General features: G+C 37.3%; 1 protein-coding gene and 1 long non-coding RNA gene across 3 annotated transcripts in view; one reads left to right on the top strand and one right to left on the bottom strand.

The window, feature by feature from the left end:
* The window catches only part of GALNTL6 (polypeptide N-acetylgalactosaminyltransferase like 6), a 1,265,432-nt gene that overhangs the window by 379,613 nt on the left and 866,056 nt on the right, over positions 1 to 19,763 (bottom strand). The gene's annotated exons all lie outside the window — the stretch shown is intronic.
* LOC103890547 (uncharacterized) overlaps positions 1 to 19,763 on the top strand; it is a 100,546-nt gene that overhangs the window by 51,408 nt on the left and 29,375 nt on the right. The gene's annotated exons all lie outside the window — the stretch shown is intronic.

Genomic DNA, 19,763 nt, shown 5'->3' with positions numbered 1-19,763 from the left:
TAATTCGCAAAGCTGGAGCTGGGTTGCATGACTTTTATTTCTGGAAGATGAGTGAAACTGTAATTTTTAAGAATGTGTGGTCCTTTCTAAGTCATAGGAATGACCTCTACGTAATGCCTGCAGTTGAAACTGCTAACGCAAAAAAGCTACCCCTGCTTCCAGCTTCCACCTATTTGTTTTTAAAATAAAGAATAATTCTCTCAGTTAATTGATATTATTTTGGGAAAAATAACTCCATCTGCTTAGTTGTGAACAGTATCTCACTAACCGCTTCATTCTGTTCAATTTATGTGCCCCTAGCTAGAAGTTAACTAGATTCTACAGGAATATAACTGTGAAAATTCTTCCTTTACATTTCTGACTGCAATATCTTTAGTTGTAAGTTGTTATGTACGGTGTAGTTATGGCCAATTGACAAATAATAAGATCTGTATCATTTCTAGTAAACCTACGAGATTACTTTTTCGTGGATTTCCTACAAAAATAAATACAAGTCATTTTTCAAGGGTTAGGGTAAAAAGTTTTTAATTAAAAGACTTGAAAGAATTATTAATTTAATTAAAAGACTTGAAAGAATTATTGTAACCACTGTGGCACACTGGTTTAAAAAAGTAAAATAGTTATATTGGATGCATATATTTCCAATGACCAAAGTATTTTAACGTTGACTTAAAATGACATGATAAGCCATTTCTCATTATCAAGGGAAGCACATCCTTAGAAGTGAATGGATATCTCCCCCAGCTTTGGCCATCTGAGGCTTTACCTGTTTCTGTGTTCTGTGACCACTGATCATGATGATCCAAGAAATTTCAGTATCTTTTAGATGACAGGACAGACACCACAGCCTGTTACTCAGAGTTGTGGTTTCTTTGACTCTGCAGGTGTTTTGCTGTGGATTAGGTCTCTGCCTTTGGCCAGAACATCTCAACAAACTCCCAAATTGCTTACAGAAAATGAACTGATGGGAGAAATGAACACAGGAAAGAGGTTCGTGTCCCTGTTTTGCACTTTGAAGAAAAAATGTTCTCTTTGAACCTCATTTTCCTCATCGGTAGAATGGCTTAGGCATATCTTTCCTAAAGGTGTGTTATAAAGATTGAGACAATATAAGAAACAGATTAAGACAATATAATAAACGTAAACCTCTTTGTACAGTATTTAGTGCACAAGAGTGGCTCAGATATTTTTTTTTCCAATTTTTTTCCCCTTAGCTCATGGGGAGCACATTCAGGCCAAATAAAAATCTCTTTACAATACTTCCTGGAACTGACCAGGTTAAAATTGTCTTAAATGTCATAATGATAAATCTCTCAATGATGGATTAGCCTTTTCGAGTGGGGAGAAAGTACTACCCAGCTCACTCATTGAGCTGGCAAAGCTGGCTCCTACTGGCATTTCCTAGAGATACCGGCTCAGTTAGGATGGCCAGATTTAGCAAATATTAGCAAATATTTAGGCACAATGTTTGGGACATAGTTATACTAAAACTTATTTACTTTTTATCTGAAATTCACATAGTAGTGGGTATTCTGTCATTTGATCTAAAAACCTATCCCAAATTTGTTTACAAAATCATTATTACAGACACATTACTATTTTTGAACTTATCCTTCATTTCACTTTCTTATAGTGTTATCTTGATGTTATATATATTAAAATCCATTGGTTTATTGTACATGATACTACTTTCTATTGAGGATTTGCCACATTAAAAATATTTAATGAGATACAACTCCATCACATTAAGACAAAATAAAATGTTACCATTTTTGTAAACTGTGTTAAAATGATCTAAAAGAAGAATTCATTTTTTAAATTATCTTAAATAATAAGGAAGAACAAATCTTTAGGCAGAACTCTATGCACTACCTGTTCATGTTTTTATCTGTCCAGATCATTATCTATTTGGTTTTGTGTTCTATATTTCTGTCCACCAAATTCTGTCATATTACTGTGTCTCCTCCCTGTGTCTGTCTTTTATTTCCCCGTGGTCACACAAACTTTATTTTGTTTGTTCTGAGAGTTTTAATTTTGTGAAATCGAATGATTTGTCCCACCTTTCCTCTTCAGGACATAAACAGAGGGGGAAGTTCTAATTAGGAAATATCTTGAAGTCTGTTGGAAGACCTATCCTATGGCCCTGAATCGCCTGGTCTAGAGTTACTCTGAGGTGAATGGAGGGTAGTTGATTTGATAGGAACAGGAGGACTCAGAAGGTCTGGTGCTCTGGAGTTATTCTTCCTTTGAGGCAGCTGTGGCTGAAGGGAAAGAGCACTGGGACTGTCATTCAAATCTTTACCTTCAGGTTCTTGTCCTGAAACATAATAGTTGTATGTCCTCGCAACCATGACTTCATGCTCTGAATTTCACTCTTCTCAGTTATGATGCAGGAATCATAATTATGTAACTAATTTATATAATTTTATAAAGGAATCATATGAAGTTACAATTTAATTAGAATACAAACAATTTTTTGCTAAGAAACACATTGATATTCATGAAAATAATTTATGAGCTATAAAGTATTATACCAATATAAGATATTCATTTTACTATTTCAAATTATAAGTCATTGTTCAGAACTTATCTCATAGATACATCTTCTTTGATATATGTATCTCAGTATATAGATTATACACACTAAACATCATTGGACTTAAGATATTGGTTTTGTATGTTCTTCACTGTTTTTACTTAATCTTGTATAAAGTGATATGAAGTGTATGTCATGGGAGTTTTTTTTTCATCTATTAAATCAATAAAATGTGATTTTCAAAAGAAAGGAAAAGAATGAGTAAGAATACTACAAAGAACTCCAGAACATCAGGGACGCTGTTTACTCTTCATGCAGGAAAAGGAACAAACCTGGGGAGGTTTTATTATTTATCAGGCATTAACAGTTGATAGATTCTGCTTGATTACCTGCCATTACCCTTCATAACCTGTATTGGCAGCGGGAAAGCCTCCATTCAGAACCAGAGGCAAGGGCACCTAAGGGTCCCTTCAATCAGAAGGAAGATGCTGCTGAGATGGGAGCAAGGCTAAAGTTCCTGTCGGTAACATGGAATCCTTTTCTGTGTCTGCATGCTCAGGGCCTCTTTCATTCTGTTTTTGACTCTGTTGTAAAAGGGCCTAGCCCCTGCTGATTATAATTCTGCTGTGTAATATGCTTACTCATCTCAAAGAATCCTTGTCTCAACTGATTACTGTTTTGTAACCCTTGCATTCTGCAGGGAATCATGCACTTCAATCCATGCTAGACATAAAATATCTGTTTTGACAAGTCTTTGATTTCACTTAAAGGGTACAGATTTTAAATAATCAAAGAGGGCTTATGTAATAAAGTTTGAGGTCTCAGAAGTGCTCTTCTGTCGGTAAGGGGGAGAAGAAAAGAAGATGGCTTTTTAAAAATAGGATCATAGAACTAGAGGATATCATGGAGATCATCTAGCTTCAAGGCTTCAGTTTACAGATGACAAATGGGAAAAAAAGAGAGGATAAAAGAAGCTGAAGTGACTTGCCTAAATTCATACAGCTGCTCAAAAACAAAGTCTCATCTATAATTTAGATCTCTTAATTTCCAATGAATTTTCCCCTTTATCACAGCTTTCAGATTCCTTCCCCCCTCCTTCCTTCCTGTATGCCTTCTTTCCCTCCTTCGGCCCTTCCTTCCTTCCTTCCTTCCTTCCTTCCTTCCTTCCTTTTTTCCATTATTATTATTCTTTCTTAGTTCAATAGTTAAACTATATGCTTTGGAGTGAGATTGCCTGAGTTCAAATTCTAGCTCTGCCACTTCTTATTAGCTGTGCAACCTTAGGTAGACTGGCAGCTTTCCTATGACCTATTTTTTTTTAAAAAAACTACACAATGTAAATAATAACACTATTCATTTCATACAAATATTGAAGCTTAAAACATGGAAAAACTCAGTCCTGATTCTGGCTCAAAAATATTTGCCACTATTATTGTTACTAATTCACTTTTATTAGTGTCAATTTTAAGATTTAAATTAATAAATTTAAAGTGCTCAATTCTTTCATCTCATATGTGATTATTAGAAAGCCAATACTCAGTTACAGAGTGACAATAGAATTAGATGAGAATTACTAGAATTCAGCTGCAAAGATGGTTGTAAGCATTGAAAATGAAAAAAAAAGTAATCATAGGTAGCTATATATGACGGGAAACGTTGGAAAAGAATATAATTATTGGGAGAAGACATGGAGACAATATGTTTTTTCAAGAGAACCGGTACAATGCTTAAATAGGTTTAAATTTTGCAACTGCCACTTAAGAATTGTATAATCTTGGGCAAATTCTTTAACATTCTGTGTTGTTTTACTTAGTTATACCGTTCAGACAGCTGTCAAGATTAAATAAGCAATGTATATGAACTATGCAGAGTAGATAATAAAGATGATAATAATAACAGGTTGAGTAATAGAGGTGGAGTGATTAACAGCAGCAAACAAGTCAGCATCTAAGACAGAGAGTAATATCATTTGCAGAGATAGTGTATAGAGAAAAATATGATGCTGTAGAAGCAAGCAACTTCAGAAGCAATAGGCCCACTCTGTCAATGTTTTAGACCAGAAATTGTCAAGCTGTAGCCTGGCAAACAAGTCCTGTCCCTATGACCCACAAATTTAGAATGGCTTTTACTTTTTTTTTTGAGATGGAGTTTCTCTCTTATTGCCCAGGCTGGAGTGCAATGGGGCAATCTCAGCTCACTGCAACCTCCGCCTCCAGGGTTCAAGTGATTCTCCTGCATCAGCCTCCTGAGTAGCTGCGATTACAGGCGGCTGCCACCACACCAGGCCAATTTTGTATTTTTAGTAGAGTCGGGGTTTCACCATATTGGCCAGGCTGGTTTTGAACTCCTGACCTCAGGTGATCTGCCCACCTCGGCCTCCCAAACTGCTGGGATTACAGGTGTGAGCCACTGTGCCTAGCCGGCCTTCACATTTTTTAAATGATTTGTAAAAACATAAATAACATTTTATGACATGAGAAAACTCAATGGAATTCAAATTTCAGTGTCCATAGCTGCAGTTTAATTGGAACACAGCCATGCCCGTTCATTTTATATTGTTCATGGCTGTGTTCATGTTGCTATGGACAAATTCAGTAGTTGTACCAGAGTATGTTTGCTCCAAAAGGGCTACAATGTATACTATCTGACCTTTTACTGAGAAACCTCTGCTTTAGACCATGAAATCACCAGTGGGAGAATATATTTTCAACATCGCTAGAGCTAGACACTCCTCAGAAATTAACTCAGTTGACATGTAAGCAGAGAAGTGACATCATGGATTAAGAGATGAGGAGAGAGGAGAGCTTTTTCTATGTTCACAAATGAACTGAAGCAGATCCAGAAAAGTTTAGCACAATTATTTATGCTAATGGCTGCTTTGAATGTATGGAAAAGAAGATGGTAAAATAAAAATAGTAATTACTAGGCTGAGGCAGGCGGATCACCTGAGGTTGGGAGCTCAAGACCAGCTTGACCAACATGGAGAAACCCTGTCTCTACTAAAAATACAAAATTAGCTGGGTGTGGTGGCGTATGCCTGTAATCCCAGCTACTTGGGAGGCTGAGGCAAGTGAATCACTTGAACCAGGGAGGTGGAGGTTGCGGTGAGCCGAGATCACGCCATTGCACTCCAGCCTGGGCAACAAGAGTGAAACTCTGTCACCAAAAAAAAAAAAAAAAAAAAAAAAATAGTAATTACTAAAGAATGGAGATTCTTTAAAAGAAAAGGCTAAAAAACTGGGCAAAAGAGGCTTTATTTTTCTCAGAAAAGAAATGTTCCTCTGCCTTCACACAGCTTAGACTAATCGAGATCTTCTAACCCTAGAGGCTGGACTACTCTGGAAAACAGTCCAGTCACAGCCAGTGCCAAATTGCCCTTTAGGCCTCAGTTGAAAACAGGCCATTTTAGGAAAGCCTGCCTGAGGACCTGGCATTATGAGATAAAAAATGTCTATGTGGGGGCTTGGTTGCCCTAAACAAAGACACGTACATGAATTAGAGACAAAACATAACGTAAAGCTGCAACTGACCATGCATGACTCTTTTCCACAAACGCTTTTGTATAGAAGCCCCTTAAATGCAATTTGAACTTTTCCTTCTCATCACATTTGCTCCAGCTGTTACCTCAGTGAGAATTTTCATTCTCTGCTTCAGAATTTTTTTTTTTAGCCTTCGAAACCCTATTAATTTCCTCTGTTTGAGAAAATCTCCCTGCACTGCTGGTGAGAATTGTTTCCTCCTTCTTCCGTTTTTCCACAATTCTTTTTTTTTTTTTTAATTTTTTGTAGAGATGGGGGTCTCACTCTGCTATCCAGGCTGATCTCCAACTCCTGGACTCAAAGGATGTTCCTGCCTCGGCCTCCCAAAGTGCTGGGATTACAGGTGTGGGCCACCGTGGCTGGCCAGTGTATCCACAATTCTTTAGATCCACCTCTATTTTACCCTTTATTCTATTCTTCCTGGACCAACTGTTTATGTGCATGACTGTGACCATTCCTGGTCCATAAACTCCTTAAGAGTAGAACCATCGTCTGCTGTTTGCTGCCTTCCATCATTAAACTCCATATTTGGAACATGGTGGAAGCACACTGAATAGCTGTTGAATTGAATTGCTAAAGGCATTTCTCCCCCTTTCCCCTTTTATCTTTCTCCAAGGTGGAGCCATCTTCAAAAGAAGTAGCAGGGAGAGTAGTAAGTGCTTTTACAAATCAAGCAGTGCCGAATTGGGTCAGAGGTCAACACAATCACACATTTCCACTTATTAAAATATTGTACACTTAACCCAAAATAATTGTTAACATGTAGAGTCATGAACACATATTGAATAAATTGTTAAACATGAATACAGAACATTTTCTTGTAGATCAGTTTCTTAGAGCAGTAAACTTGGAGGTTTATTTTTTTTTAGTTATTTCTGATAAATATTAGGTGGTTGTAGCATTTTCAGTAGTAGGACACCTGATTAGCTAGACCGGGTGTTTAACACAAGGACAGTAACAAGTTGATCCTGTGAGCCTAACCAAAGCTTGCACAGATTCTATCTAGCATTTCAGGTCTTTAGTTGAACTCTGAAGTAGAAGAACAAGAATACTACTGGCTATAAAAAGCAAGAACATTGTATTTGGCATCGTCAATAGTACCTTAAAGTTAGAAACGTTAGAGAGCCCTGAAATTGCCTTACACATTTAAATGAAGGTCACATTTGAGAGCCTATTTCTGAAGCTAGCAGATCTTTATGACTGAACTTAAGCAGTTGCTCAGATAGAAATCACTCAGGAAAAATCAGAAAGTGACTGAAGTTATAAAAACGAGATGTGTAAAATGAAGTAGGCAGCCACCGCATCCTGTCTGTTTGAGTCTGAGGAGTGCCCATCAGTTTTATGAGTCATGTGGAGAATAGTGCCTGTTGGAGTAATATATGTCTAACCCATACTTTTAAGGACATGCTTTGTGTTTTGTATAAGAAAGCGGAACCAATAGGAAATTGCTTGCTCAATGCACCCAAGCCCAAAATACAGGAGGACTGAATTACCTGGGAGATAGCAATGCAAACCCATGAGAGTAGCACCCAATCTGGCTCTGTAAATGAGAGAGTGCAGTCGAATAGACATCTATTTTCACATCCTCAGAACAACAAATATTTATTGCCATGACCATTTTGTGTTGCTTCATGAATTTTTTCCTGGAAGTACCAGAGAGAGAAGTCAAAGAGAGAAGCATGTAATTTACAAGACTTAAAGAAAAGTCTTCCAATTGGAAAGAAATTAAAGTTGGCTGTGTCCCTTGTAGTCTTTCTTCACTTCGCATTTTATAAATGTCCTTGTATTCCTTTGTTAATTACTTGATTATAAAGTCTTTTCAAAAATCAAATACTTTACATGGCTAAGTAGTAAAAGTTTAATTTAAAAGCATCAGACCATGACATATTTTTAGCCAAAAATGAGCCTCTTGGGCTAAGCAAATTATACTTTTTTTGTTCTGGGTCATATACTATCATATATACTTTTTTATTTAAAACCATTACTTCAGGCAACATCAAAAATTCTTCCACATTTTTTCTCTTTCTTTTTGCTAACTTTAGATTTTAAACTTTAACTGCTATTAAGGAATCCAATTTGAGGATTTGAGGATGCTCTGTCTACTTTCTAGATGTACATGCCTCAAGGGTTCAGAAATGATACAAAACACCAAATATTGAGACATGAAAAAGTTGGAGAAAGCTTTCTTTAGGTCATAGTGATTCCTTATTCACATTTTTCTCTGTTGAATACTGAGCCCAGTGTCTTGTATATAGTGAGAAGCCAGTATTTGTTGAATAAAAATATAGTAATTGGGGCCTTTGCCATTTATTAGCCATGTGACTTTGGGCCATGCATTTAATCTCCTTGGAATTTAGTTCTGATTTTTATTTTTCAGTTTGTGAAATGATGAGGTTTTAATTACATGGTCTATTAAATTCCTCCAGGGCAATCATTCCTGCTTGTGGGGCATGGAGAAGGCACCCAGACCTGTGCCAGCCAGTACCCTGCCCCTGAGCCAACACCACCTCCAGTGCCACCATGCACACATTCCCCAACAGGGGTCCCCTGCCCCAGCAGCTGCATTGCCTCTGCCACTGTGGTGAGCTGCCACAGGGAGGCAGGCACCCCAGCACCCACTAGCATGCTGCCGCAGTTGCTGCACCTTGGCCTTCACAGCGCAGTGGATTCCAAACCTTGGGGAGCCAGTGAACAAAGCTGGGGCCCAATACAAGTTCCCCAGAGTGAGAGCATGCAGTCCAGGAGTTAGGAGCTGAGAATTGGTCCCCCCAAATCTCCCAGAAATGAAGCCAGTTGGCTGAATTCACCTTATACTACAATCAAACCCTCAAGATCATCATCATAGGCCAAAAGAAAAAAAAACTAAAGATCAGCAACCTCAAAGATTGAAGGTAGATAAGCCCACACAGATGAGAAGGAATCAGTGCAAGAATGCTGAAAACTCAAAAGCCAGAGTTCTGCCTTTCCTCCAAATGACTACATCATGTCTCCAGCAAGGGTTCTGAATTGGCTGAGATGGCTGAAATGACAGAAATAGAATTCAGAATGTAGATAGGAATGAAGATTATTAAGCTACAGGAGTATGCTGAAACCCAGTGCAAGGAAGTTAAAAGTCATAATAAAACAATGCAGGAGATGACAGACAAGATAGACAGTACAGAAAAGCAGGCAAACTGACATGATAGAGCTGAAAAACATACTACATAAATTTTATAATTCAATCAGGAGTGTTAATAGCAGAATAGACCAAGCAGAGGAAAGAATTTCAGAGCTTCAAGACTGGCTGTCCGAAATAAGAAAGTCAGTCAGACTAGAACAGAGAGAGGAAAAAAGGAAAAGGAATGAACAAAACCTCCAAGAAACATAGGATTATGGAAACAGATGAAATCTATGGCTTGCTGGTGTCCCTGAAAGGGATGGGGTGAATGGAACCAACTTGGAAAACATATTTTAGAATAGCATTCATGAGAACTTCCTCAACCTAGCAAGACAGGCCAATATTCAAATTCAAGAAATGCAGAGAACCCCAGTAAAATATGTCAAAAGAAAATCATCCTCAAGACACATAATCATCAGATTTTCCATGGTCAAAATGAAAGAAAAAGTGATAAAGGAAGCTAGAGAGAAAGGTCAGGTCACCTACAAAGGAAAGCTCATGAGTTTAATGGTGGAACTCTCAGCTGAAATCCTACAATACAGAAGAGATTGAGGGCCAATATTTTACATTCTTAAGAAAAAGAAATTCCAACCCAGAATTTCATGTCTGGTCAAACTAAGCTTCATAAGCAAAGGAGAAATAGATCCTTTTTACACAAGCAAATGATGAGGGAAATTGTCGCCACGGGACCTACCTTACAAGAGGTACTGAAGGAAGCACTAAATATGGGAAGAAAAGACTGTTAGCAGCCACTACAAAAACACACCGAAGTACTCAGACAAGTGATACTATAAAGCAACCACATAAACAAGACTGCAAAATAACCAGCTATCATGATGACAAGATCAAATCCACACATATCAATATTAACCTTGAATGTAAATGGGCTAAATGCCCCCAATTAAAAGACATAGAGTGGCAAGCTAAAGAACCAAGACCCATTGGTATGCTGTCTTCAAGAGACCCACCTCACATGTAATGACACACATAAGCTCAAAATAAAGGTATGGAGAAAAATCCAACAAGCAAATGGAAAACAGAAAAAACCTGGGTTTCAATAATAGTTTCTGACAAAACAGACTTTAAACCAAAACAATCAAAGAAGACAAAGAAGGACATTACATAACAATAAAGGGTTCAATTCAACAAGAAGATCTAACTATCATAAATATATACGCATCCAATAGAGGAGCACCCAGAGTTATAAAGCAAGTTCTCAGAGACCTTCAAAAAGACTTAGACTCCCACACAGTAATAGTGGGAGACTTTAACAACCCACTGACAATATTAGACAGACCATCAAGACAGAAAGCTAACAAATATATTTAGGACCTGAACTCAGCACTGGAACAAATGGACATGATAGATATCTACAGAACTCTCCATCCCCCCAAAACAGAATATACATTCTTCTAATCGCCACATGGTACATGCTCTAAAATCGATCACATAATCAGAAGTAAAACATTCCTCAGCAAATGCAAAAGAACTGAAATCATAACAAACAATCTCTTGGACCACAGCACAATCAAATTAGAAATCGAGACTAAGAAATTCACTCAAAATCATATAATTACATGAAAATTGAATAACCTACAAGAAGTACTTTGAAACAAATGAGAACTGAGATGCAACATACCAGAATCTTTGGGACACAGCTAAGGCAGTATTAACAGGGGAATTTAAAGCACTAAATACCCACTCAAAAAGTTAGACAGATCTATAGTTAACAACATAACTTCACAACTAAAAGAACTAGAGGATCAAGAGCAAACAAATCCCAATGCAAGACAAGAACTAACCAAAATCAGAGCTGAACTGAAGGAAATTAGGACACAAAAAACCATTCAAAAGATCAATCCAGAAGCTCATTTTTTGAAAAAATTAATAAAAAAAAGACAGCTAGATAATAAAGAAGAAAATAGAGAAGATTCAAATAAACACAATTAGGAATGATGAGGCGGATATTACCAATGACCCCACAGAAAGACAAACAACCATCAGAGAATATTATTAACACCTCTACGCACACAAACTAGAAAATCTAGAAGAAATGAATAAATACCTGGACACATACACCCTCCCAGGGCCGAACCAGGAAGAAATTGAATCCCTGGACAGACCAATAATAAGTTCTAAAATTGAGTCAATAATAAACAACTTACCAATGCAAAAAAAACAAAAAGCCCAGGATCAGACAGATTCACAGCTGAATGCCACCAGATGTACAAAGAAGAGCTGATACCATTTCTACTGTAACTATTCCAAAAAATTGAGGAGGAGGAACGCCTCTTAACTCATTCTATGAGGCCAGCATCATGCTGATAGCAAAACCTGGCCAAGATACAACAACAAAAAATGAAAAATTCAGGCCAATATTTTTGCTGAACATCAATCAAAAATCCTCAACAAAATACTGGCAAACTGAATCCAGCAGGATATCTATCAAAAAGTGTAGGAACCATGATTAAGTAGGCTTTATTCCTGGATGCAGCATTGGTTCAGCACATGCAAATCAATAAATGTGATTCATCACATAAACAGAACTAAAACAAAAACCACATGATTATCTCAATTGAAGGGGAAATTCTTTTGATAAAATTAAGCACTCTTCATGTTAAAAAGTCAATAAACTAGGTATTGGTCAGGCATGCTGGCTCACTCCTGTAATCCCAGCACTTTGGGAGGCTGAGGCGGGTGGATCACCTGAGGTGGAGAGTTCGAGCTCAGCCTGGCCAACATGGTGAAATCCTATGTCTACTAAAAAGACAAAATTCAGCCAGGCCTGGTGGGGCATGTCTTTAATCCTAGCTACTCAGGAGACTGATGCATGAGAATTACTTGAACCTGCGATGCGGAGGTTGCAGTTAGCTGAGATTGCACCACTGCACTCCAGCCTGGGCAACAGGGTGAGACTCTGTCTAAAACAAACAAACCAAAAAACAGGCAAAGAAACAAACAAGAAAACAAAAAACCAAACAAACAAAAACCCCTAGGTGTTGAAGGAACATATTTCAAAACAATAAGAGCCATATATGGCACACCCACAGCCAATATCACACTGAATGGGCAAAAGCTGGAAGTATTCTCCTTGAAAACCAGCACAAGATGAGGATGCCCACTCTCATCACTCCTACTCAACATAGTATTGGAAGTCCTGGCCTGGGCAATCAGGAGAAAGAAATAAATGCATTCAAATAGGAAGAGAGGAAGTCAAATTATCCCTGTTTGCAGGTGATATAATCTTGTATCTAGAAAACACCGTAGTCTCAGCCAAAAAGCTCCTTAAGCTGATAAACAACTTCAGCAAAGTCTCAGGATACAAAATCAATATGCAAAAATTATTGGCATTCCTATATGCCAAAAACGGTCAAGCCAAGAGCCAAATCCTGAATGCAATCTCATTCACAGTTGCCACACAAACACACACACAAAACAAAATACCTAGGAATACAGCTAACTAGGGAGGTGAAACATCTCTACAAGGGGAACTACCAAACAGTACTCAAAGAAATCGGAGATAACACAAACAAATGGAAAAACATTCCATGCTCATGGATAGAAAGAATCAATATCATAAAAATGGCCATTCTGCCCAAAGCAATTTATAGATTCAATATTATTTCTACTAAATCACCACTGACATTTTTCACAGAACTAGAAAAAACTATTTTGAAATTCATATGGAACCAGAAAAGAGCCTGAATAGCTAAGGCAATTCTAATCAAAAAGAACAAAGCTGGAGGCATCATGCTACCTGACTTCAAACTATACTACAGGGTTGCAGTAACCAAAACCACATGGTATTGGTACAAAAACAGACACATAGAACAATGGAACAGAATAGATAACCCAGAAATGAGGCCACACACCTAAATTTGTATGATCTTCAACAAACCTGACAAATACAAGCAATAAGGAAAGGATCCCCTATTCAATAAATGGTGCTGGGATAACTGGGTAGCCATATATAGAAGATTGAAACTAGACCCCTTCCTTACACCAGATACAAAAATTAACTCAAGATGGATTAAAATTTAAAAGTAAAACCCAAAACTATAAAAACCCTGGAAAATAACTTAGGCAATACCATTCTAGGCATAGAAATGGGCAAAAATTTTATAATGAAGATGCCAAAAGCAATTGCAACAAAAGCAAAAATTGACAAATGGGATCTAGTTAAACTAAAGTGCTTTTGCACAACAAAAGAAACTATCAACAAAGTGAACAGACAACCTATGGAATGGCAGAAAATTTTTGCAAAACTATGCATCTGACAAATGTCTAATATCCAGCTTCTGTAAGGAACTTAAACAAATTTACAGGAAAAAAACAAACAACACCGTAAAAAGAGTGGACAAAGAACATGAACAGACACTTTTCAAAAGATGTACATGCAACCAACATGCATATGAAAAAAAGCTCAATATTACTGATCATTAGAGAAATGCAAAACAAAACCAAAATTAGATACCATCTCACACCAAACAGAAAGGCTACTATTAAAAAGTAAAAAAAAATAGATGCTGGTGAGGCTGCAGAGAAAAGCAAATGCTTATATACTGTTGGTGGCAGTCTAAATAGTTCTATTATTGTAGAAGACAGTGTGGCAATTCCTTAAAGACCCAATATGAGAAAAGGCATTTGACCCAGCAATCCCATTACTGGAATATAAATGGTCTATTACAAAGATACATGAACACATATGTTCATTTCAGCACTATTCACAGTAGAAAAGACATGGAATCAACCTAAATGCCCATCAATGATAAACTGCATAAAGAAAATGTAGTATATATACACCATGGAATACTACGCAGCCATACAAAAGAAGAACATGTTTTTTGGAGGGACATGGATAGAGCTGGAGACCATTATCCTTAGAAGAAAACTAATACAGGAACAGAAAACCAAATACCACATGCTCTCACTTATTAGAGGGAGCTAAATGATGAGAACACATGGTCACATAGAGGAGAACAACAAACACTGGGGCTTATTGGAGGGTACAGTGTGGGAGGAGGAAAAGGAGCAGGAAAAATAACTAATGGGTTCTAGGCTTCATACCTGGGTGATGAAATAATCTGTATACCAACCCCCCATGACACAAGTTTACCTATATAATAAACCTGCAATGTACCCATGAACTTAAAATAAAAGTTAAAAAACAAAGAATAAAATATAAAAATGGGCAGACGGCTTGAGTAGACATTTATTAAAAGAACACTTACAAAAAAAGTACCAAAATTCTCTAATTCCATAACAACTTAACTTGGCCATAACAAAAAGCAATGACTGACAAAGTGGCAAAATCAAACAAAAGTTTCAACTGGCAAATTTTTTCTTCAACTATTATATCTATCCTTCCTAAGCATCAACATCTACTGTTGGGGTCATTGGAGGGCCAATCCATTCTAGTGAGCCCTCTGTTCCTTGACTTAGAGGATGCATATGTGAATATATTTTGAGGTAGATTATTTTTGGCAATTCTCAAATGTCTTAGTTAAGTGGGGGAGAGTACTATCTCAGTGGATAAAAGTATTAATATGCAGGTTAGCCTTAAATAAGCTCATTGCCCTCAGCCACATTTATGAGACAACAGAGGTTAAATGATATAGAGGACACAAATCAGTGGTCACCATTTTAAAATCTTGATCTCATAAAACACAACTATTACACACAATTTATCCATAGCTGGGTGCTACTGGAGTTAAGTAAATAACAGATAATCCAACACCCCAAATGATGGATTTTGAAGTCAATACCTCAGATCATTTTAATGTTCCAATATCTATGTTACGGAGCTGAATCTATACAATAAAACTGTTTTTTTTTTCATAAAATGTTTCTGAGTTTAATGCTTACATTTCCCAGGTTCTAGAGTTTTCAAGTTCAGTACTTCAGCCCTCTTTTGGCTGAACTGTAACCTTCCCAGCTGCCCTGACCTTAATCGATGTGGTCAGAACCTCTTGTCTTAGAAACACAGCTGCTGCACTCCCCTCATCTTATTTTTACTTCTCTTTGGACCATGTGATGAACCCTTTGAAGTGGGCCATCCACAAGGAAGGATATAACCTTCAAGTAGGAGCTCTTTTTCTGTTACTTTCAATGGGGAGCTATGCTAATATCAAAAGAGAAAAGAGGCTTTTATGGCTAAGAGAAGCCAATAGATTGTGAAGCTAATTTGAACTACTGCTGCTGATTAGGGATAAAATAAGCCAAGCAGGAGAGAAATGCTCTCTTTTCATTAGGCACCACAGCTCTGCCAGAGTGAGGGTACCCAACATCTCCTTATAATAATTATGAAAGGACTGTGATTTTGCTCTCAGCTTTTAAATTAAACCTCTTCATGGCCTAAATTCACATTGGCTGCTTGATCTTCCTCTTTCTAGGACTCCCGGTTATGACACTCTCAAATTATGTGGCGTCTCTCCTCAGTGTTCTCAAAAACGATTTGAGACTTCAGTGTTGGGAGTCTTTCTCATTAGAGGGTTAGCTAAACACATAAGATTTACATAACCTTTGACATTTTAAATTTAGCTCTTGGATACTTGTGAGCTGTCATGTACAATTCATTTTTTTAAAGTAGAATTCATTCAATTCCGTTTCATTCAAATTCCTAATATAGTCTACTAGCACTGTGGAACTCATCAATGGCAATAATACTCAAGAGCAACACATTTTTTTCTAATATCTTTTTTCATGCTTTCTAGACAGTGATTGAACTTATAAATGTACTTTCTCAAACTCTCCAAATTCCATTTTATTGACCAAAGACACATTAGGGCAAAATAGTCTTTGAGTCCTGGTCAAGAGGGAAGGCTATCATAAGCAGATCCCAAAATTTGAGGCATTTCTGTTTCAAATGAAGTCATTGTCATTTAATGCGGGGGAAAATGCTGAGTGGTTCATCACAGGCAAAACAAGGAGTTCCTAAAAAGTTAGGGAAGTGCTTTACATATAAAATCCTCCCAGTGATAAGCAGGAGTGAGAGTAAGGATGTACCGCAGGCACTTGGAAAATTACTTCAAAATAAGAACTTGCAGTTTTTCCTAATCATTTGCATAGTGCAGCTGCACAAGGCAGAATTCAAAAGATGTCCCACAAAATTCCCGCTCCCTGCTGATTTAATCTAACGTGAATCGAGGAACTACCATGAAGGGTCTTTGCTGGCTTTGAAGCAGGACGAAGATGCCACCCCAAAAAGAATGTGGGCAGCCTCTAAAACCTGAGAACAACCCACCCTGGGCTGATTGCTGGCAGGGACACCAGACCTGAGTCCTATAATCTCATGGAATTCAATTCTGCCAACAACCTGAATGAGCCTGGAAGTGAATTCATCCCCAGAAGCTCTGGAAAAGAACACAGCCCGCCCATCACCTTGTGAAACCCAGAGCAGAGAACTGGCCTGCAAAATGGGTGTTGCTTTAACTGCTAACTTTGTGATTATGACGGTAGCAGTAGAAAATCAACATGGCAGCTGACACAGGCTTTATCACAGTGTTCCCTTTGGCTCTAACTATTTACTCAATAAAGTGGAAGATTTGGTGCAGGGAGCTCCTAACACAGGTGATGGAGCCAGTAGAAGGGAGGAGGGTGCAATAGTTTCAGTGAGTAGTTGTAACGCTAATGGAACACAGATTCCGCTAGGAGTTGCTCCACTACCCCACATGAAGTGACAGAGGAAGGAAGATGAGGGCATGATAGGGAAAGCCTAGAAAGGAGTGAGTAGAGGATTTGAGGACACAGCTTGAACTCCACATCCACAGCAAGTGGACTTATCATTCTCATAGGCTAAACTTGGTGGGAATAGCTTTGGAAATGAAGTGAGGTGGCACTAGAATGTCCACCAGTTGCCTGCTTTTCTCTGCTATATCCACGATGATTCACCCTGCTCAGAATCTGCCTCCTGGCATACAGTGACTTTCACTAGAAGGCAATAGTTACACAATTCTTGCTGGAGTCCACAAGAGCTGCAAATACAGCGTAGACTAGTGCTTCCCAAACTTTGGAGTGCAAGTGGACTGTGACTCCCATCATCCTAAATAACAAACAGAGAGGGAGATGCTTTAAATGGAAATGATATTTATTTGGAAATAGGCATTGCAATGGGAATATGTGTGCCATAGTAAACTAGGTTCTCATTCAGGGTGGTAAAGGAAGACAAAGGTTTTTTAAAGAAAAATGAGGAGAATTACGTAATTGTTTTGAGATAATAATCCTTGACTACAAGGGTCAATAACAAGGGTGGAATTAGTCCAAGGTTGAACAAGCAGTTGCTGGGCAGATGTCCTCACAGAATTTTTGTGTGTGTGTGTATGTAAGGTTGTGCAGTCTTTGTGTGAGATTTTGGGTTTTGCAATATTTTGTGATAGTTTTTGTTCTCAGTCATTTGTGCATGAGAAGCTTCCCTTCATGGCCTTTCCTAGCTCTATTTATCTTCCCCAGTTTTTAACACAATTGACTCCATTTTGATTCTGATAACTTTCATGCTCCATTTCAAGATCCAAACAAACCATCATTCATGTGAATGCAAAGGAAAGTTATATTTGGACATGCAAAGATTCAGAAACACCATTCACCATGTACTAGTTCTGAAAAAATTTTTTTTGAAGTATTATAGTCAAACAATGAATGTATCAAAATAAAGGGCTCAAGAAAATTGGAGGAAACATTGACAGACAATAAGGGCATAGAACTTATAGTTAAATTTAATTATGGTTAATTTTGTACATGCAAATTTAAAATAATATTAAGAATGATTTTTAAAAATTGAAGAATCATAATGTGAAATAAAGTTAGTAAAAATCTAGATAAAAAATTCCAGATTAGCAAAATAAAAATAAAGAAAAGCAGAATATGTAAGAAGGGGACAGAGATAAAAAAGTTTTCTGTTTAAATACTTAGCATAGTCTAGGAGGTGAAAGGGTATAGGCACTATTTAATTTTCATTCTTTACGGTGATGAGGAATAAAAGGTTCAAATGCTTGTAAAAAAATAACAAAAATCATTAGTAGAATGAACATAGAAACTATTAAATAACATAGAAATAATGACATTAGTTTATTTATTCATTAATATAATAAATAGTTGAGTTCATTCCATTCCATTCCTTGTGTTCATTCCATTCCTTATGATAGGCAAAATAGTCATAGTCCCTGCCCTTTACTATAAGTATGAATGCATATAATGATTATTATGTGAAAGGTAATGTTAGGGGAAGATAATATTTATGCATATGCATGAAACAAAGTGAAAATATTTTTACCATCCCCTAATGGAGGCTATTTTTGTGGAATGGGACTGCAGGTGTGGTAGCTATTAGCAACCATTATCAATTCTTTTTTACTTCCTCTTCCAGAGGAAAGTAAACCATGGCCACCTTTAAGTAAACCACTATACCTTGAAGTTAACCATGGCTGTGTGCCTTAATTTGGCAAATAAAATGTGTCATTTTCAGGCAGAAGATTTGAGGCAGTGCACAATTTGCTAAGTTCATTTTTTCCTTGTTATGATGCTCATGGAAGCTTGCAATGGCATGAAATATCCATCAATGTGGTTCTGGAGAGATTGATAATCAGAGGCCTGCAGCATGCCCTAGCCTAATCTGATGGATACAGCTGTTGGTACCAATAAATGGAGGCGTTGCCTTAAAACAACCTAAAATGTTTGGCTTTGGCTTAATGATTGGTAGGTGGCAAGGGAAGTTTGGAAGTAAGAAGGAGGTTAGCTCATGTTATTCTGGGATGAGACATTAGCTGATGGTAGTTTAACCTGGGAGGTATATATTTGTACTTCTAGGTAAGTACTTGGTAAACATTTTCTGTAAAGAGAAAGACAGTAAGTATTTTAGGCTTTTCAAACTGTATGAGTCTCTGTTGCACATTCTTCATTGCTTGTTTGTACAATCTTTAGTTCCCCTTTTACACAATCAGGTTGTTGTCTGGATTTGGACTACAGGATTGCCAAACCCTGTTCTAGGGAAGTGCTTAGTTTTTAAAGTACATTTGAAGTTGATTTTGGTTATTGTTGACTGCATTTGTCAGGGTGCTAATAAGACAATAATGAGCTTAGAAAAGAACTGGCCAATTTGTATGTAGGAAGAAAGAGAGTATAGTTTGGGGGATTTGCGGTGAGGAATCTTACCCTTTTAAAAGATAAAGCTGAGAAGGTCTTTGAGAATTACACTTGGAGCAAGTATGAATTCTAGGTATGACTGTCACACCTATTGTTAAAATCTTTGACTCAGATCCATGACCTAGTAAAGGTGTGGCGCCTAAATATTTTTAATTGGACAAAATGGCTCTCTCACCTAAACTGGATAGTCCAACATACCTTAGTTATGTCCAGAGGAAAAAAGACAAGAGATTTGGGTGTGATAAAGTAAAAGTAGCAAATAGAAGTATATTTGGAAAAAAAATGTAGGTATTGAATAAGTAAGGTATTGAATTGAGTAAGGTCTTCAGAGAACTGTACTGTCAAATGAATCACAAGCTGAAACTTAAAGAGACAGAGGCTATTTGAAATTTTA

Source organism: Pongo abelii, chromosome 3 (genome assembly GCF_028885655.2).
Source record: "Pongo abelii isolate AG06213 chromosome 3, NHGRI_mPonAbe1-v2.0_pri, whole genome shotgun sequence".
Taxonomy (NCBI): domain Eukaryota; kingdom Metazoa; phylum Chordata; class Mammalia; order Primates; family Hominidae; genus Pongo; species Pongo abelii.
This window is presented reverse-complemented; position numbering and strand designations above follow the sequence as displayed.